The 22072-nt window shown below is 43.4% G+C and overlaps 1 protein-coding gene across 1 annotated transcript in view; it reads left to right on the plus strand.

The window, feature by feature from the left end:
• The window catches only part of LOC103177989 (THADA armadillo repeat containing), a 170872-nt gene that overhangs the window by 97277 nt on the left and 51523 nt on the right, over positions 1–22072 (plus strand). The gene's annotated exons all lie outside the window — the stretch shown is intronic.

A 22072-nucleotide genomic window follows, 5' to 3' on the forward strand; every position in this document is an offset into this window, starting at 1 on the left:
TGAGGACAATGAACAATTTATCTGCAGGTTTGTTGGCCAGGACACTGGGGGACACTCCTTTTCAAATGGGATCTTTAAGATTCACTTGAATGGGAAAACACGGAACCTCTGTTTAATAATAATAATCCTTGCATTTGAAATAGCGCCTTATCATGTCGTTGAGACGTCTCAAAGCGCTTTACAGAATATACTGTGAAATTAATTGACTATTTTGTGAGTGAAACACGGCAGCCAATTGTGCACAGCAGTGTCCCACAAACAGTCATGGATTGAGTGAACAATTTTTTAAAAGTGATTATTACCCCTAGAAAAGCGATCCGCCAATCGACTAACAACCAGGTTCCAACTTACAGCTAGGTAAACCGAGACATGTGGAGCAAGGAAACTTGCCTTATGCTTCGCCCTGCCTGGGAATTAAACCCTTCGAAAGTGAGTGCTTTCACCACTAAGCTACAGGACTCCACATGTCTCATCCAAAGGACGGCACCACTGACAATGCAGCGTTCTTTCAGTTCTACACTCTAGATTGAGCTCAAGCCCTAAAATGGGGCTTTAGGGCAATTTGGAAAGGATTTTAAAAGTTAGAACAAAAATAAGAGTAACAATTGGGAATTAAAGTTAGAAAAACCTTACAACAACAACAGGATTACATTTGTATAGCGCCTTTCACGTCAGGAGGACGTCCCAAGGCGCTGAACTTATCCACAAGATACAAATCCATGGTATTGGACTCAGTGGTTTCTTGTAAAAACGTTTTTTGTTGGTCTTAACTAAATCCTTCGCAGTATTGCCAAAGAGGGGGGGGGGGGGGGGAAATCATCTGCGCTTAAAAGCTTCAATAGTATCTTGGCTTGTTTCCAAATAAAACCACCAAAAAACATTAGTAACATACAAACCAAAAGTGACCACAGATTTCCTAACTTTGTTTTGTTGATCGCTGCTGCGCATAGCCGGGATGGAGGAAACTGTCAAGGCCAGCAGCCTGACTGACTGCCATTAGTGATGCTCCATGTTCTATCAACAGAGGAGTTTGTTCATCTTGTCTTTTCTGGCCATACGACTGCTGTTCAATTTGGTGATCCCACTGAACAGTGTTTATTCCCAGCCAATCATGAGCTCTGAAACCAGCGTCTGTGGTAATAACGAGAGGAGGAAGGGAACTGTTGCTTTCTTGCTTCCATCATATAGCAGGTTAGCCTTGAAGTCCTCCCAAGTTATTTGAAACATCTGGATTTAGCAAAACACTCATTTCATGTAAATAAAAATAACGTAAACAGCTGTCTATCTGGGAGTCCACATGTAGAGGAACATTATGCGCTGAACTGAAATTAATAGTTGATTTTCTTTTTTTTAAAAAAGCTTGAGTTCATATACTATGTGGCAATTGAGTTCACACAAGCACCCTCAGTGGCCCAGTGGTAAAAGCAGTGCAGTGCTGAGCCATATATATCAGAAACTTGAAGGTTCGAATCTGTGTTGACCGTGTTAGAAATTGGGACGCTGCAATTGTTTTTAGGTTGGTGGGGGGGTTAGTCAGGGATACCACTCCTCAACGCTACCCACAAAACCCTTTTAGATTGTAGAGTGACTACAGGATCGAGCTCAGCTGCCCCCTTACAGGTGAATAGCCGCCTCATTGTCTAGGCTCGCACATGAATAATGTGCGATGTACTGGAGGACACCCAGTGCCTGCAGAACTGTAGAACCATAAAACCAACAACAACAACAACAAGATTCCATTTATTGAGCGCCTTTCACGTCGGGAGGACGTCCCAAGGCACTGTACAGTTGGGTTAGGACCCGAGCAAGGGGGAAATGGTCAGGGTGAGGGGAGGGAAGGGAGGGAGCGAGGAGGGGGTAGAGAGTCGAGAGGGGAGCTGAAGGCACGGTCAAAGAGAAAGGCCTTGAGACCGGCCTTGAAGGAGGAAAGGGGGGAGAGAGGCGAAGGCACTGGGGGATGAGGTTCCAGAGTCTCGGGGCTGAGAGGCTGAAGGCCCGGCCACCGATGGTAGGGCGGTTGGGGCGGGGGATGTGGAGCAGACCGGAGCCAGAGGAACGGAGGGTACGGGCAGGTAGGTAGGGGGATAGTAGGTCGGAGAGGTAGGAGGGAGCGAGGCCGTGAATGGCCTTGTAGGTGAGGATGAGGATCTTGAATTCGATCCTCTGGGGGATGGGGAGCCAGTGGAGGCGAGCGAGGGTGGGAGTGATGTGGTCCGAAGCCTGGTGCGGGACAGTACACGAGCTGCAGAGTTCTGAATGACCTGCAGCTTGTGGAGGGAGGTGCCGGGAAGGCCGGCGAGGAGAGAGTTCCCATAGTCCAGCCTTGAGGTGATAAAGGCGTGGACCAGAGTTTCAGCAGCGTGAGGGGTGAGGTAGTGCCGTAGTCTGGCGATGTTTCGGAGGTGATGGAAGGCGGTGCCAGTTGTGGTGCGGATATGAGGGAGAAAGGACAGCTCAGGGTCGAACAGAACCCGAGGTTCCTGACTGGCTTTGAGAGGTGGAGAGTGCAGCCTTGGATGCTGATGCTGTCAGCGCCTGAGGTGCGGAGGCGCTGACGCGAGCCAATCAGGAGGGCCTCAGTTTTGCGCACGTTGAGCTGAAGAAAGTTGTCTCTCGTCCAGGACTCGATGTCGGACAGGCAGCTGTCAGGACATCGGTGGTCGTGGAGTTGAGGGTAGAGGAGGAAAGGTAGAGTTGGGTGTCATCCGCATACATGTGGAAGTTAACCCCATGTCTGCGGATGATGTCACCGAGGGGGAGCATATAGAGGGTGAAGAGGAGGGGACCGAGGACAGAGCCCTGAGGGACACCGCACAAGACAGTGCGGGGGCCGGAGGAAAAGCCGTTTGTGGAAACAAAATGAAGATGGTGGGAGAGGTACGACCTAAACCACTCAAGGACAGGGCCTTGAAGGTTGAGGTGGGAGGACAAGCGGTGGAGGAGGATAGTGTGGTCGACCGTATCGAATGCTGCCGATAGGTCGAGGAGGACGAGGAGGCAGAGGGAGCCCTGGTCGCAGATGGTCAAGATGTCATTGGTGACCTTGACCAGGGCAGTTTCTGTGCTATGGGCAGCACGGAAACCCGACTGAAGGGGTTCGAATAATGAATGGGTGGAGAGGAAAGAGCGCAGCTGGGAGGCGACAACTCTTTCAAGGACCTTGGACAGGAAGGCGAGGTTGGAGATGGGCCGGTAGCTTGATAGCTGCGACGCATCAAGGGAGGGTTTTTTCAAAGTGGGAGTGATGATGGCAGTTTTTAAGGGAATGGGAACAGAGCCAGAGGAGAGGGACAGGTTGATGATGTCTGTGATAAGTGGGGCAAGGAGGTGGAGCTGGGAGATAAGGAGTGGAGTGGGGATGGGGTCAAGGGAGCAGGTGGTGGGTTTCAGGGACAGGATGAGTTTGGTGACAGAGGGTGGGGAAACGGGTTCGAAGGTGTGTAGGGGAGGATGGGTAGGAGTCGGAGTGTGGGAGGGAAGGGGTGGGTGGTGGGTGGAGGTTGGAGGGGGAGTGACCGTTTTAAGGAAATCCAGCATCTCCTTGCAGTGAAGGTTGGAGGAGATGACCTGTGCGGGGTGGCGGTGGGGGGACGGAGGAGTCGGGATGTGATAGAAAACAGAAGCCTGGGGTTGTTCTTCGCCTCCAGTATTATCCTGGAGTAAAAGGACGACTTGGCCGAGGCTAGAGTGGAGCGGTAGATTTTGAGGAGGTCCAGCCAGATTTGAGGCAGGTGCGTTCAGCGGCCCGCACCTGGCTCTTCAGTGAGCGGAGGTGGGTGGTGAACCAGGGAGAGGAGCGAGAGTAGGAGACAGTACGGGAGGTGATGGGGGCAAGAGTGTTGGGTGCGGAGGAGGGTGAGAACAGAAGAGGGGTCAGTGAGGGTTGAAGGCCAGAGGGAGACGAGTTCAGAGGACTCCAAGGCAGCGGTTAGGGATTGTGAGGGTAACTTCTTCCAGGGGAGGTGGGGAGGGGGATGGAGGTGGTGAAGGAGATGAAGTGGTGATTGGAGACGGCCTCGTCGGTAATGGTGACATCCAAGACACTGAGGCCCCGGGTGATCACCAAATCGAGTGGGTGGCCGTGACTGTGAGTGGCGGAGTTGATGTGGAGGGAGAGATTGAGCGAGGAGAGCAGGGAGGAGAAGTCCGAGGAGATGGAGCAGGAGGGGGTGAAGTGCAGGTTGAAGTCACCCAGGATGATGAGGAGAGCAGAGGCAGAGAGATGTAAGTAGGGTAGAAATATCAGAGATGAAGATGGGAGAGGTTTTAGGGGGCCGGTGGAGGAGGAGGATTTTGAGTGAGAGGAAGGAGGGTGGGAGAGGGTGAGGTGCCCAGAAGGTGGTTATTATACCCAAAGTGTCTGTGCTGGCTCTTTTAAAGAGCAATCCTTTCAGTCCCGTGTACCTGCCCTTTCCCATACCCCGGTAGTTTACACATTTTAGATGTTTATCTAGTTCCCTTTTGAAAGCTAATATGGATTCTGCCTCAAGCATGGCTCAGAAGAAAATAAGTCAAAATGCCTTTAGGAGGAGGGAAAAAGTGACAAGCAGAAGAAAAGGAATTTCCTGTGATTCTAGTTTTTTTTAAATGCAGCATTTATACTGGGCAAAATCAGTTTATTTACCTGCCACTTACAATATGTGGAAAGCGAGTTTCAGCATACACCGTGAGCCCATCCCTACCCACCACGCGGTTAATTAGACTGCTGCAGCTGATAGCTCACTGACAAATATTGCGATAGTCTGTACCAAAGACACAACCTCGCCTTCACCAACACAAGCTTTCCTCCCAAAGACCTTCTGACCATTCTCATTAAGAACTATTTCAGTCGTCAACCCTGTCAAACCCAGGTTTGTTCCAAGGCGCTTTAGATCAGTAACATGCTTTTGTTGAATGCTTTCACTTTGGTGCACCTCTCTCCAATTTGGAAATGGTAACTTGCTTCCCATTGCCAATGTTTAGTGACTATTTGGATTTATCTCCCGTGCAGCTTAACATTACTGCATTTGTCGTGTTAACCTGGGAGGTTTTAAAAAGGTCGATACTTGGATATTAAGGGGGATAGGGAGAAAGTGGGGAAATGGCATGATCTGATAAACTGTGGGGCGAAGCTCATCTTTCAAGTAAAGGGAGGGGTGGGTCTTTAAGTGAAAGCTGCAGTATTATTACAATTTATCATTCCATTTGCTCACAACGTTATGATCTCAGTTGATTTACCCCTTCCCCTATCATCCTACCACAGTAAAAACAAAACTCCTTATTGTGATCTAAGACAACAATAACTGCAACAAATTGCATCTATATAGCGCCTTTCATGTCGGGAGGATGTCCCAAGGTGCTTGATGACAGCGAGTGTGCATGGTTGGCTGCTAGTTATAAATGAAGCTGTACTATGATTAAAACCAGAGTCTTCCCTTGTTAGGGGTTCTTGTGTTAAGGTAAATAAATCAACAGGGTTAAGTGTTCACAATTAATTTTCTCTACGAGCATCCAGTTAACCACAGAAGGACTGTTGGAACACCTACAGTGGGGTAATACCATTTGATCTTTTACACTGACCACATCCTGAATATCTAGGGGATTTTTGATGTTTCTCAGTAAACTCCCTTAATTTTTCTCATTAATTGCTTCAAACCAGCTCGCAGACCAGCAGCAGTAATCATGCTATTGCCAGATCTGGACTGGCCACGAGGAGCTGGGTGATCTGGCATTACCACAACAACTTCCCACGCTGATGTGATTGACTCATAACGTTTAAGAATGAGAAAATGTCATTTGGCTCATCCACTACTTTGACTCTCCACCCCACCACCACCCTCAATTCCTTAAAGAAATTAGATAAACCCCAGAAGATTCTTCCCCCCATCCCCTCCTCCCACCTTATCTCCGCTCTTGAATCTTTCATACATTGGTGGGAGTCAAAACTGAACATTTCCAGCAGAAACACAAGTAGTATTTCCAGTAGTAACTCAGTTGGCAGCACTGTTGCCTCTGGGTCGAAGGCAGTGGGTTCAGGTCTGAGGTACAACTTAATGGATTTTTTTTATATAGCTCATAAGAAGCTGGCCGGTGTGTGTCGGCAGACAGACTTCAATTGTGCTTGATTGTAATATTATTTGTGAATAAGGACCCCAAATATTGTTGTAATGGAACCCTATTTTGCCTCACTGACCCATTGGAACAATGTGAGAGCTAATCCCAGTCATAGAATTCTCTTTGTTTCTCTTTTCCTTGTTTTACAGCTTCATGTTTATAATCTTAGCTTCACCAAGTGCATTCGATTAATTGCCACCAATTCCTTAATTTTTCTCCAATGTGACCTTCCTTTATCAGCAGAAATATAAAACTTGTTGAGGTATTAAACTTGAAGCAATAAAATGAAGCGTGCAGATCAATATCAAAACAACACAACAGAATTTTTTTTGAGACAAGTTGAACTGCATTACATTTCTTAGTGAATTATGTCCCAATTTACGTGTGCATGTGTTTTGGAAAATCATTGGCATAAATAGAGATTGCTTAATGGGGAACTGGATGTAAAATTAAGAATGCATTAAGATTAACTGATAAAATCATGGACTGCAAAGTCACAAGCACGTTGTTAAAGGAGAACTATATTTGGTGAGTAAATTTATGAGTTGAAAATTTCTTTGCCCTTGTACATGCTAATCCAACATAACCCATTTATAACACACTTCATTCACGTACAATACGGTGGACCGCATTCATCGCGCAGGTGTGCCACTGGTCCTTCTCACTGTGATGTGCAAAGCAGGAAGCAATATGAACAACGGCCAACTGACCAATTACATTCCACAACACAATACACAGTCACAACACATTAAATCCCGTGAAGCGCTTTGAGACATCCTCATAACATAAAAGGCGATACATTAAATGCAAGAATCATTATTATGTTAGCTAAAACCAATGGCCAAGTCCAAGTCTTCAGGTAAATCACATCCTGCTGTGATATTACTGCACTTCAAGTGTCAGTCTAATTCCCTTTAAAAAGAATGTCCAACTATGGTTTGTCATAAAGGCTTCAACGTTGTCCCCACCCAGGCTTTATTTCTAACTTCCCCTTTAATTCCTTTTTTGATTGTGTTTGATTTGTTTAACACAATCAGGGTATTAGGTCAACTACCAGTGGAAACAATCCATTGTTATTTAAATTATTTATTTTTAAACTTGTTTTAATCATTTTCCTTAGTCTTGTATGTCCAGGAATGGTGGTTTAAAAAAAATCCTTACATCTGGCATAGAGTCTTCACATCTCAAATCGCTTCACAGAATATACAATAAAGTGGAGTGACTGTGTTCTATGGGCAAAAGGTGAATCTAGAGACCTGGGAGAATTGATTGAAATCTACAAATAGTTTTCCTTTTATTGTTAAAATTGTGAAAGAGCTTTACTAACTAACTGGATCTTTGAGCACTTTGAAAAGGCTCTCAAACACTTAAAAGTTTTGAAGACTCAGATCTCAGCAGTGGGAGCAAATTGTTCAATTTTGTTTTCCGTCATTCTGTCATCACCTTTGAACTAAGAACTTTTTGAAGAGCATTTTGTGAAGTGTCACAGTTATGGGAAGGAAATGTAATGAGCTCTGTCTGAAATGTTTACATATGATCTTTATCCTCAGAAGAGGTCATTCCATTTTGCAATAATATTTTTCCACTCCTAGTCTGTTTTCTGCTCTACTTTTTTTCTTTCACTCCCGACACATTTCCCCAAAAGCCATGTGTCCTAGTACCTTCGTTCCAATGGCATTATTTATGTGAGTGTTGATGGTAAGTACTGGCAGGCTGTTCTATAGATGGGAGGGGACGAGGGGGGAAATCAGAAACTCTGAGAGGGTGGGTGGGGGGAGATCAGGATTCACAGTGAGCTCCAAACCTGTTATTACTCAGGGTCCACGAACCTGCACCTTCTCACTGGGATCAATGGATTTTCCCCTTCCTAGGTTAAGTACACTGAGTCCAATAATATCCCAGTAGCAACCCTTGTGTCACCCGGGCTGAAATACAACCCATTGCAGGGTACTCAGACCTTTGGCTCAGTTACTTACTGGATCAACATGCTGAGCTATCGAGGGGGAGGGGTGTACCTGTAAATGTGTTTCGTACCTTAAATGTTTCAGGGTAAGATTGCCTTTTTTAATGAAATTGCATTTTGTTTACTTTAAAGAGGTACCAGGTCTTGAAGGGAAGTCATTTTCTTACTGTTACATTAAAAAGAAAGTCAGCACTTCACTGTTGTACGTTTCCCAACGAGTATGTGGATTAACTGGAATTCAGCGGGTTGAATGTGATGCTTAGTGGATTTCCCCATGAAATAGCCAGCTTCCCTCCCTTTAAGGGAAATAAGCAAATGAGAATTAAGTGGTTCTTCCCTTTGTCATTCTCAATGTGGAGACAGAGGGCAATGGTGTGCCATGAAGCTTTACAGCGAAGTGGTATAATCTGTGATTCACTGAAGCCGAGTTTCTGATCTTGGTTGTGTTGTTGGAAAGGTTGATTGGGGTAGTAGGGGAAGGAGGAGATTATCTGAGAATAGTTGCCACAGCTGTTCTCCTACAATGCTCAACTGCCTGCATTAGAATGGCATTGGCTGAGGTTTGGAACTGATTGTGGCCCACATGTAACAGAATATTCAGAACAGGAGCCACTTATCGGCTCCAAGCTGCATCTGGCGATTCATGCCGCTGACTAGGTCGTGTTGACCGTTGGAAACTCGGCTCCAGAAATCAATTGCGTCAGAGTAGAGTTCCCACGACAGATCGACGTGCCGCACTTCCAATTACCGTCGAGAGCTGCTGTTTGTGACTCGGAATGTGAATGTCATTCCTATTGTCTGTCTTCGGTTTCACTTGGGGATCGGTGCAACTTACAGGGAGCGAGAGAGTGGAGAAGAACAAAAGTAACTTAGAAGATAGCAAGATCATAGCTTGAAGGAACCTTACAGCAATGTCTTGAACTGATGATTGAAATTGCAAGCCAACACTCATGTTATTTCCTCTGTGACAGACATAGTGGATGCTGGTGAAAAGTGATGCGGTCAAAGTAACAGACACCGATTGAAATTGCCTTAAATACAGACGAGGGAGGTGGGGGGAATGTGGGGTGGGGGACGACTTTTGGGGATTGTGGGGGCAGAATGCTTGGAACAAAAAGGATAATCAAAAAGTTTGTCTGGTACATCTGGACATTATTTACTTGTGAAATTGAGCCAGAGAGTGTTGAAAATTCAATGTTACTTTAGTAATCGCTTCAGCAATCGCTTCCTTTGCGACTTTTGGGAAAAGCTCCCCGGAGATTCCCGAGCATATCTTTCCTTGATTTTGGGTGGACTGATCCATTAAGTCACCTCTTGCACAATAAATTGCAGTGATTTTCCACACCCGTTTTTTATTAGTACTTCATAACAAACCCTCTTCTCACTTACTTGGGAACTACAATACTCGCACACTGTCACAAGCTTCAAATGCATTCATGACTGATAAAAGAATAATATAAATAAGTAAAGGATGGGGTTCAATCTCCTATTCAAACCGTCTGCAAAGTGAATCCTTTTATATGTAAAGGCTTTTTGTAAAGATGTCTTCTAGGATATCGAGTTTTTGGGGGGAAGGCTATAAAATGAATTTGTGGGCCAAACGCGGCAGCCAATTGCATACAACAGTCATGGATTCAGTGACGAAATCATTATTATTTTGTAAAATTTATTTATTTTTGAATGATAAATTCAAGGCTTTTGATTCTACTAGTTTATGCTGATGCATTTTGTTAAGGTGCCATCCAGTAAATAAGCTCTCTCAATGTAAAACCCTTTTACTGAGACAGTCAAAGACCTGGAGCTTGCACAGATGTTTCAATGCATGCAAATGCTAGGTTCTTTCTAAATAGGTTATAAAGCTACTGTAATGAAGTATAGAGATGGAATGGAACAAAAAATGTATTAACTGGCAGAGTTTCCCCTCTCCTACTTTCCACTCTTATTCATTTACTGTAACTATCAAATGTTCTTATTAAAATTCAGTTGTCCCTTTGGCTTCGAACCCATTCCTTCAGTTATTGTGAACATTTCCCTTAGGCTTAACTTGGACGGGAGCAGCCTGTTAAAAAGTAATGGCTGGAGGCAAGCATACTTTTTTCCAAAGAGTTTAGTTAGAATCATTTCATTATTTATTTTTGAAAGGATTAATGGCAGAATTGCCTACGTTGATTGAACAAGGGCACAGATTTAAGGTAATTAGTAAAAGAGCTAACCGGGGGTTAGGATAAAAAAAGATTACACGCAGAAGATTGTTAGGATGTGGAATTGTCTGTCTCAGTGGTAGCCAACCTTTGTGGTTGGCCAACAAAATAAATTTTCTTGAATCAAGGAAAAACTGAAAACACACTACCACTCAAACACAGACTTACTTAGACTCACTATTGCCCTATCTACAAACTTACTTAGACTCACTACTTCTCTATGAGGCAGAATCTGAACTGACCTTTAAGAGGAAATAACATGCCGTCCGGTGTGGAGGGCGCTATATAAATCCAAGTTATTGTTGTTGTTGAATATCTATAAAGGAGAACTATAAAAGGGTGTTTGAAAAAGGCAGGAGAATGGGAAACTTAAATCCTTCACACGAGGTAACTGGAGATAAGTTGCTTCAACCCATGGGACTTTGTTTGACGTGACCTACTTCTTTAAAAAGGAATTGCTTAATAAGCAATCCAGTTAGGAAGTCATACAAATCAGATCCAAACATTTCGAAAGGGGAGGTTATAGAATGGAGCTGTCAAGTTCCTGAACTTTTTCCACGCAGAGATTTATTGGAACGTTTTGCCACTTTTAGCTATCGAAGTTAATGCTTAGTAAGGTTCGAAAGGTAATTGGTAAATATTTGAAGGGAAAAGATGGTTTTGATTTGAGTACATTAGCTCTACTGAGCGCAATGGGCCCGAAGAGCTTCTTGTGCTGTGATTTCTATCATTTCTAAATTTGAAAAGTTTCATCTTGGCATTTCCAGCTCAGTATGTGGCAGGGAACTATCTCAGCCTCTAGTCTGGATTCTTCCCATGGATAGATGTATATGCTCCCAATAGGATTTTTTAAACAAAAAGTTTGCTTGTACTTTTTCAGACTGCCTTATTGCACACTGCTCTTTATCAGAGGATTTCAGAGATGGCTTCTCTCACTCTCCAACTCTCTCTGGAGACTTGTGGCTACATCACAGCTCATGCCAACTGAAATAGGGTTTTGCAGCTCGCCACAAAAATGTTAGGAAATGCTTGCTATTTTTGAATGCTATGTGCAGCTTCCTTGTTGTCTTTTTTTTCCCCCTCTCTTTGTTTTGTGAGATAGGGTAACCATGGGAGTGGCAATTTGTATTGCTTCTCAAAATTGGCTATTAAAGAAAGTTGTGCACTATTTTTGAATGGTAACCACAGTTACAGTATCAATTGGCAAAGGGGGATGGGGGTTGTTTTTGTCTATAGTAAGATTGTCATTCGGAAACTGGAGCAAGACCAATTTTGAATCACAATATTGTAATGAAAATAAATAACTAAAACACAGGTTCTGTCCTGCTTCATCTGTTTCGCCCACAAAATAAACAGTCAGTTCATTTTATGGTATACAGAATCACAGTATATTCTGTGAAGCGCTTTGAGACGTCTCAAAGACATGATAAGGTGCTATATCAAATGCAAGGATTATTATTATTATCTTTCTGGAATCGCCAATGGGCTAGGTTGTTGGAGCTGTTGGAGTGCGCCACTGCTATTGAGCAACGATGACCTGCTAATAAATTTCCTTGTCCTATTGAGTAACTGAGGTTAAAATTATCCAAGATTACCACTGCTATTAGACAAGAGAGGACTCTGAAAGTACACCTGCTGCTTTGCTATAGCTGAAGGATATGTATGGCATACAAACCAAGCTAATCCAGGCATCTACACTTAAGCACAGTACTGTGGGAGCCCTGCAACGTCTTGAGGTACTAGATGTTTGGGTGAGAAGCTAAATCCCTGTTTTCAGGTGGACTTTAAAGATGCCGTGACGTGCTTTGTTAGCAGAAGCGAGATTCTCCAAGTAACCTGGCCAGCAATCCTCCAGATGAATTGGCCCATTGCCTCATAGCTAACCAAGTAGTCACGCAAAAATAGCTTCAACACTTGAGAGCAGATTTCCACAAAGAGATTTCAGATGTTTCAAATCCAGAACTCCACGCCCCTCCCCCACCCCATATACTCGCCTGCTTTAACCTCCGTACCCCCATCACACTAGTTCTCGCCAGGCTCCACTGGCTCCCGATCACAGAATGGATCAACTTCAAGATCCTCACACTCGTCTACAAATCCCTTCACATCCTGGCCCCTCCCTACCTGCCCAACCGGATTACTGGAGTCCTGTAGCTCAGTGGTTAGAGCACTCGCTTTGCAATTGAGAGACCTGAGTTCAGTTCCAGGCAGGGCGAAACCTTGGGCAAGTTTCCTTACTCCACACGCCTAATAATAATACCTCCAAAAAAACAAAATAAATTGGTCATTTTCAATCCATATGACTGTTTGTGGGACATTGCTGTGCGCAATTGGTTGCAGCGTTCGCCCACAAATATACAGTCAATTCACTTTACAGTGTGTTCTGTGAAGCGCTTTGGGACGTCCTCCCGACATGAAAAGCGCTATATCAAATGCAAGGATTATTATTATTATTATTACTCCCCATACCACATCCATTCAGTTGGTCCCTCATCACTTCCATTCCACCATCCACTCTAGTGCTTTCAGCCACTATGCCCCAAAGCTTTGGAACTCTCATCCTCAATGCCTTCTCCTTCCCCTTTTTCAGATCACACCTGAAGACCTCCCTCTTCGACCGTGCTTACGGTCACCTCTTCCCATCCCCTGACTCGGCATCAGGCTCGGCCACTGTGAAGTGCTCTGAGACGTTACCCACATGTATAAATGCAGGTTGTTGTAGTTTAAATGTGACCAAAAACCAGGCACTATAAAAAGACTAGTTCCTTCTAAACTTGAATGTGAAAGTTCTCAATCTACTGCCCACTGGGGACTGTTTCTGCAAAACCAGACTGGGAGGGGAAATATCAATATCATCAGAGTTGCTGATTTCAGAAAGCAAAATGGGCATTGGGCCATGAATTATAAGATTGTGATTCAATCTTATGATTCAGGGCATTGAAAAATAAGTCTGGGTTCCTGCTCCTGACATCCCAACAGGTGACCCCAACTGGAAGTTGCGTACATGTGGATGTCAGATGTGGACAGGGCTTGACTTCAGTGTATAACCCCTCAACCCCCATGGTCAAATAGCCTGCCGACAATTACTGTCACACATGGAGAATGGCCACTTGGGCAAAGGGCATCTGGTGTCTGCAGAAATATACCCCAGTAGAATAATAACAGTAATAACAATAATCCTTGCATTAGATACAGCACCTTTAATGTTGGGAGGACATCTATCTCAAACGCCTTCACATGATATTCTGTGAGGTCTATTTTGTAGGTGAACATGGCAGCCAATTTGTGCACAACATCCCACAAACAATCATGAAGTGATTGACCCATTTTATCCAAGGGATTATTGATTATTGGCCGAGCCACAGGGAGAAACTACCCTCTCTTTTCAGACAGTGCCATTGGATGTTTAATGTCCACCAGAACAGGCACAGACAGGACTTTGATTTAACATCTCGTTCAAAGGACAGCTCCTCCCCAACACTGTATTGGAATGTCAGCCTAGACTGAGCTCAAAGTCTAAAAGAGGGGCATACCTCACAACTTTCTGGCTCCAAGGCAAGACTGCTACCAACTAAGCCAGGCTGACACACCGAAGAAGGAAAAATATCTTCCAAAAGGGAGAGGAGGGAGAGAAGAGCTTCGCTGGAGGAGGGAGAGAAATTGGCATGAATAAAGGGTTTCCTGTTAAAAATGTTTTATAAATTTGTATTAAATCTTAAGCAGCAACATGTAAATAGCGACTATTTTTAAAAGTCTGCAGAGATAAAATATTGTTTTCGATTCTTGAGATACTGGTGTCTGACTCGTACTGCCAAATCCTCAAGTGCTACATATAGCATAATGGGTGGCAGTGAGCAAAGAGGCAGTAATTTAGCTTGTGGTTATCGTGGTGTCAGAAACCATGGGAGCAATGCAGTTCATAAATATCAGCAATTCCCAGAGATTTTCCTACTGCCCTAAAACTCACTGCCATTTATCATTTGAACCGTGGCTACTTGTTCTTTGTAAACAAACTATGCCAACCTTACAGCCTTAAAGTCAAGATCCAGCAGTTTCCTCTTTGTAATGTGCAACATAGCAGAGTCTATCGTGCGCCATATATGAATGTGGCTGTATTATGCACAATGTGTAAAGCACATGTAAATGAATGTGAATCACAGGTTCCCTTAATAATGCAATCAATTCACAATCAATGAATCGGTGTGTGTTTGCCAACCCATTCAGTCACTATATTTAGGAACATAGGAATTAGGAGCAGGAGTAGGCCATTCGGCCCCTCGAGCCTGTCCAGCCATTCAATAAGATCATGGCTGATATTCTAACCTAACTCCATCTGCCCGCCTTATCCCCATATCTCTTAATCCCTCTATCCTTTAGAAACCTATCAATCTCAGTCTTGAATATGTTCAAAGACTGAGCATCTACAGTCTTCTGGAGTAGAGAATTCCATAAATTCACTAACCTCTAAGTGAAAAGGTGTTTCCGCAACTCTGTTTGAAAAGGCTATCCCTTAATCTTAAGACTGTGACCCATAGTTCTAGATTCTCCTACCAGGGGAAATAGTCTTGCACTGTCTACTCTGTCAAGCCTCATAAGAATCTTATATGTTCTATAAGATCACCCCTAATTCTTCTTTATTCTAGAGAACATAGGCCTAGTTTACTCACTCATAGGTCAACCCCCTCATCCCAGGAGCAAATTTAGATATTTTAAGTTCTATATCCTCATTTAGATCATTGATATAGATTGTAAATAGTTGAGGCCCAAGTACTGATCCTTGTGGCACTCCACTAGTCACATCTTGCCAATCTGAGAAGGACCCGTTTATCTCTACTCACTGTTTTTCTCCAGTTAGCCACTCTTCGATCCATGCTAATATATTGCCTTTAATTCCATGTGCCCTTACTTGAAAGCAATTTACAGTGAAAGACTTTTGAGGGTTATAGGCGGTATTTTGAATGCAAGGATTAGTGTTACAATACAGCAGGTGATTTGGATTTACTGCTAATAACATTTAACAAATCATTATCATTCGTGAAAGGCGTCTGTAAACATGATTACCCATGGTTTACACATGAGATAGCAATAATAATCCTTGTATTTGATATAGTGCTTATCACCCACAAAACAAGCAGTCACTGCACTTTACTATGAAGTGCTTTGGGATGTCCTCCTAACGTGAAAGATGCTTTACCAAATGTAAGGATTATCATTTATTACATTGTCAAAATGTTTCAGGGTGTTTTCACAGGAGCTTTTCACCGGATGGTTTTTGCCTGTGAAGTCTATTGACTGTATATTTTAGGCAACTGCGACAGCCAATTAGTACACAGCAGTGACCCACAAACAGCCATGAAGTGAGTGACCAATTTTAGCCAGGACACCAGAAGAAACTCTTCTCTTTTTTGACAATGTCATGAGATCTTTAACATCTACCTGAACAGGTAGATGGGACCTCATTTAGCATCTCACCCAAAGGCTGGTACATCTGACTGTGCAGGTCTCCCACAGCACTGCACTGAAGTGTCGGACTACAATGAGCTCAAGTTCTGACACGGGACTTGAACTCACAATATTCTGACTCATAATAGCCCCTATAGATTAATGCGTTATTGCGTGATGTTCACGGCCACTGTATTTTTTCTTATACTATGTACAAGAAGCCTTAACCCATGGGGTGGAGAGGGGGAGGGCATCCATTCAAAGGTTGAGTGAGGTTGGCCCTATGTGAGGTGCCTGCTGTTCGAGACACATTGTCCCTACTTATGGGAACAAACACCTGCTTCTACCAGCCAGGCCAGCCTCGAAAAGACCAGTCGAAATGGCCCTGTTGGAGAACTGGTGATAGAGCCCTGAATGTAGGTACCACAAGGCAGAGGACCCAAGTCAAATCAAGAAGTGGTTAGATGACAAGACAAGATGGCTCCAGGTATAAGCCGTACAATGTAGATAGAGGAAAGGGTCAAAGGATGACCAGGGATAAGTAGGCCTTGTGGAATCCCCTCCCTATGTGGGAGGGCGTCAAGACATTTGAGCATGTTACAAGTACAATGTTGATTGGGGTTTGGCTTCTTACATCACCTGGGATAGGACCATCTCAACCTCATACTGTCAGTGTTCCATATCACAAAGGCAGTCCAGTATCTTAAGAAAGTTGCCAAACATTTGCCGTCCTTTCCTATTCCCAGGCCTAGCCCACCAAGGCTCCTTGCAGTAGGATTACTCTGCCGGTTCCAGTATGGTATAGGGATCTGTACTCTTGATTTATTGCCACAATATTGGTGTTCTATTGTGCTACGTCAGCTCCACTCATAAACCAAGCTCAATACTCTGGGTGGCAAATCTCTGCATTCAACCCAGTGAGTTTTCCATGACATCCAATCCGGCTCTTTCTTCCAGGGCCTTCTGGATTTCTTCCAGACCTCTGTCTGTGACAGATGTTGGCAAAGAGTAAAGCTAGTGAGGAAAAGTAAATGCCACCTACGTTTTGTTTCATATTTAAAAAAAACAATCTCTAGGTGAGGAAGGTACCAACTTTCTCCGCTCTCTGGTCTGGCTGGGTTTCTGCCAAAACTCTCAGCTTGAAGGTACTATATTTGAATAGAATGAGATGCAGCTCCTTCTCTGGTCTAGTCTGCAAGCAGCCTCCCTCTCTCAAGTCTGACACTTCACAGTTCTCCCTTGTGCTGACTCCTGCTCTGGCTGCAGAGTGTATTTCTATCAACATACATGGAAGGAAGCTTGTTTACCCCATCACGTCTATGCCAGTGCTTGTCCTTCCACAGGAGCTATCTACTCTATTCCTGATTCCCTATTATTTGCCGACAGCTCTTTGTATGCACTCCATGTAACTTTGCTCTAATCAGCCTACTGTATATTGGGGAGAAGGGGGAGCGGGTTTGGGGCGCGGAAGAGAAAGAGGATTGTTTCTTTATTCTTCCCTTTACCTTTTCCATCCCACGTGGGCTGAAAATGGTACCTCTTCAATCTCTGCTCTTTCTTCTCCTCCCTCCCCCCACCTGGCCTCCCCACACACAATCACAAAGATATATGCTCCCATACACACACACACATCCCTACACCTCTTTTACAGTAATCTATGCACACTCTTTGTCACCAAGGTCAGGTCAACAAGTGACGCATATGTCAACTAATGTAGAAAGAAATACTGCGAATGCTGAAAATCTTGAGATGAAAGTAGATAAAGCTGAAAATTATCAGCATCTGAAAGAGAAAAATAGAGTAAGCTTTGAACTTTCCTCTCATCTTTCCGAGCTCCGAATATTTCATCCTACACATTTTGCCTCCTCCGTATCTCCTAACTATGTTGTAATTGAAATGTATTCCATTGCCTCATACTTTCCCAGCGCCCTCAAGACTCTAGAGCTACTTTTCTCCCTCCCTCAGTCTGGCCTTCCTCCTCCAGGCTTTCAAAACCCACATTTGGCACCATCAAGCCACTTCTATTTTTCCTTCCTTTGTTTCAACTATGAGAGTTTACTGCATTTATGGTGCTTAAGGCTTTTGTAAAGGTTCTCGGTGTTGAAAAAGCCCTAACAGACCTCTTCTGATGCCTGATGCCTTAATGGAATTTAAGAAAACTAACTACTTTTATAGTACTTTTACATTCTGAAATGCCTTAAAGCACTTCGGGTCGTTACTGTTGAGTGTAATAATAATAATAATCCTTGATTTGATATAACATCTTATCATGTCTTTGAGCCGTCTCAAAGCACTTCACAGATTATACTGTAAAAGTGAATTGACTGTATATTTTGTGAGCAAAAATATTGATATTGTGGCTTTGTACCTGATTTTGTATAGCATACAATTCTTATCGTATAGAGTTAGACCATCACTTTGTTCTGTAACACATGTGAAGTCCCTCTAAAGCCACATCCTAGGCGATGCTAAAGTAGCTGTCTATTGCTGTTTTTTGCCAGACTGAACGTGCTATTATTAAGCGTTACTGTCTAGACCTCACAAGCTTTAATCGAAGGGCGTTTTGATAGATCAGTCCTGGTCTTTGATAGAGTCCTTACGCACCCCTCCTTCTCCCGTGGCACCCCTCTTCTGCTTCCTTACACTACTTGGTCAGTGGATGGAATCTGTTGAGAAGGAAGAAAATTGTAAGATTGTAGAATCCTTGTAGAATCTTTTATTGAAGACATCCTGCACACACTGAGCTAAGTTGAGCCACAAACCTTTGAAGAAACTGCAGACCCCAAAGACCAAGGTTAGAATGGGAGGGACAAATAGCCTTGCAATAAACACAGTACAAAAAATTGAGCAGGGTGGGGGGGTGGAAGGGAAACGGGCGAAATAGGGAAATAGGATGAGGGGACAGGGAGACAAGATGCGCTTTCCTATATCATGACATCTAGATTGTCTTTAAGGATGATTGCCCCATTTTGTACATTCGCCAACATTTTAATGTGGTGGATGGAGTGTCTTCAATAGGAAAAATTCCAAAGATCTCCTAACTTGGGAAATGTTATTTTTCAGCTGAGAGCAATGTTGCAGACTGTTAAAACAGCCTTTATAGTAGCCTTTACAGAATTTTGCAAAATGAAATTTGTTGCTGTTTTGCTCCCAATTGCAGTTTAAGTAGTGTACTTGTCCATGTATGTGAAATTCGTGAACGTGGTCTATCTTGTTTGCAAGACTTTAATGGAGTACACAGAAAAGAGTTACTTGTGCTACACTACCACGGCGTTCAGAACTCCATAAAACGCTAAATTATTTTTCGTGGCTTTCCCTCCCCTCCCTTTTTTTCTTAAGTGTCAATAACCTTTAACATTCTCCAAATCTTGGTTCAATATAATAAATAGATTTATGAACATGCCTGCGGTGCTGTGTTTGCTTTAATTATGTGTACACTATAAATATTCACATTCCTGTGTGCTAAATTGGAACAACACGCTGACTGTTGCACTGACCCTGGAAAGCACGCTGATATCACTGTATACTGTACCTACCCCAGTGATCGTTTATAGAACTAACTAAAGGGGGTATAGACATTTTAACAACTGCAATAAAGCAGTACACTATTTCAAAGCAGCTTATGAATGAATGGAAGGATGTTCACCACTGCGTACAAAAGTTTTTTTTCTTAATTCCGCCAATTAACATTTATTCTTGTTATTTAATTATTCTTTCTTAAGCTTAGGGTCACTGTTTCTTGGACGAAAAGCAGAAATTTCAACCAGCAATCTTTTGAAAATGACCCATTGCGTTCCCCCCCCTCCACCTCACCCTCTCCTCCTCCCTCTCCCTTTGCAACAGACAGGCTATCAATTATGATGAAATGAAAATCTTAAGAAAAATAAATGAATCTGACTTACAATTTAAATCAACAGAACCCAGAGGAGGAGGAGGGGTGGGGCTAGAGAAGGGCCAGCTTTACCCACAGTGAGACGCAGCCGAATGCATTTCAGCTGCAGGCCATCTGTCAGCGTGCCTGGAACATAGCTCATCCAGTGTGTTCTCATTGGCAGTTCTACACTTAAGATTTACGTCGGCTTGTCAGAACCAATTCCACAAATGTTGGGGTTGCTGCATATCCGTGTATAGAGAGTCCAAATCAAATGTTGCTTATTGCTAAGCTGAAGCATGGAATGCGTGCGGGTAGAAACATGATGTGATCTATAACAGAGAGCTTAATAAATCCTCAATTGACGCAAGATATTAAGAATCCCATACCACAATATATATAATATATATATATAATATTAAAGTAGAACTTCTTTGCACTAGTTGATTTGCTTCTGTCTCTTATACCTCGTTCGGGGATGGGCAAAGACATCAATGAAATGAGAATCACCTCAGAACTTGGGAGGTTTGAAGTTGTGTGTGCTGCACAGATCTCCCGAACAGCAATAGGGGTGAAAATTATCATTTGAGAGCACTCTCACCTCAGGGTAGCTGTGGGACTTGCTGTGGACACATTAACTTCCAAATTTACCTTGAAATCCAAAGCAACTACAACTTGCCAACCGTTACCTGTAAACACATTTCGATGTTATCAGTGCTATATCTTACAAGGATTACTATTTTGTTCTGAGCAACGTGGATATTTTAGAAGAAAATTGCAGTGCCTAAAGGTTCATTATACCTCCAAGCTCAACAGTCTTACTCCGTACTTTTTAATTCACTAAATGACTTGCCTGGAAATGTTTTTGCTCTCTTAATTCCAAAGATCTTGGGTGACTCATTTTGCCTGGAATACAGTGGAATACAGTGTCAGCCTGGTTCAGTTGGTAGCATTCTTACATCTGAGGTAGAATGTTTGTGAGTTTAAGCCATGCATCAGGACATTGAGCTTATAGTCTAGGTTGACACTCCAATGCAATGATGGAGGAGCACTGCATTATCATAGGTGCGTCCTTCAGATGAGACTTTAAACTTAGGTCCCGTCTGCCTATTTAGACAGATGTTAAAGATCCCATGACACTATTCAAAAAGAGAAGGGAGTTTCTTCCAATGTCCTTGCCAACAATCCCATGGATAAAAGTTATCATTCACCTCATAGCTGTTTGTGGGGCATTGCTGCATGCAAATTGGCTGCCATGTTTGCCTATAAAAACACTAGTCATCACAAACCTTGGGATGATAGCCCTTCTTCTCCCCCTTTCCGAGCCCAGTGATAACTATTAACACTGCATTTTTGGTTGATATAATTATCACCTGAGATACATGTTGTAATTCCACCCCCCACCCGCCCTCTGTATTGCTAACAAAAATTTTGTTAAACAACATATCTGTGTGGATGTCTCGGGAATTAACATGGGGTTGTGCGGCATTGGAAAATATGATCAGCAGCAATGTAAAGACAGTATCAAAGCACATCCATTGTCCCCTCACTAACCTGCGCTTTCTGTTGGCGAATATGCCACCAGTTATATTGAGTAGCAATATGTGCTGGAGTTTGGTTTGATGGCCTCTCGAGTTTGATTACTGCTTAGTTTGAGGCTTACTTTAGACCTGTGAAGGAAGAAGAGGTCAGGAGGTTAGATTGTAGCTTAATGCCCTGAAGGATCTGTTTCAACAGAAGGAGACCAGACGCTGGTTTAACTCTGTTTTGATACTTACACTAACAGTGGAGCTTACAGTTCCTTGTGACAACAATTGACTTGAGGGTTGAAGTGAGCTCCAAATGTATTAGACCAATCTTTTCTGCCCATTTCCACGAGACAAAATATTGCTGCTTTTTTATTGATAGAAAAATATACATGCACATGTGAAATTTTCAGTCTGAGTTTGGATACTCTTTTTAGCATGGTTTCATCATGTGTTCGAAACCCGGCTGGCAGACCCAAACGAAAAGAGGGAATTAGATAAGCAAATGCAGAGGAAGGGTATAAAAGGATAGAGAGAAAGAGCAGAGACTGTTACATGGTCAGTGAGGGAAACCTGAAGGCAAAGGAGCTCCTAAAAAAAGATAGCAAGAAAGCTACAGAATTGGAATTAGAGTAGATAGCTCATTAAAGGAGCAACAGGTAAACCAATGCAATAGGTTAAGTGGTCTCTTACTGTGTGGAGTACATTTGGACACAGATATGCTCCTCAACCCAGTGACTAAATGTACCGCTGTGCTACACTTCGCTTGTTCGCATTGTATGCAATGGGCACAACTCATCCACCCTCAGCTTAGGGGAAGTGATTCCCCCTTTCTATGAAAGATTAGGTTGTGGTGATGACCTTCCTTCATGCCTTCATTTGCTCGGTTTCTGACCGAACAGAAGTTCTGAAAGGCTGAAAGTGGCCTGTGTCCAATGTTAAATGAGAAAAATGTCACACGTCCAAACTAGTTGCG

The sequence above is a fragment of the Callorhinchus milii genome, unplaced genomic scaffold (genome assembly GCF_018977255.1).
Source record: "Callorhinchus milii isolate IMCB2004 unplaced genomic scaffold, IMCB_Cmil_1.0 Scaffold3, whole genome shotgun sequence".
In the NCBI taxonomy this organism is placed as follows: domain Eukaryota; kingdom Metazoa; phylum Chordata; class Chondrichthyes; order Chimaeriformes; family Callorhinchidae; genus Callorhinchus; species Callorhinchus milii.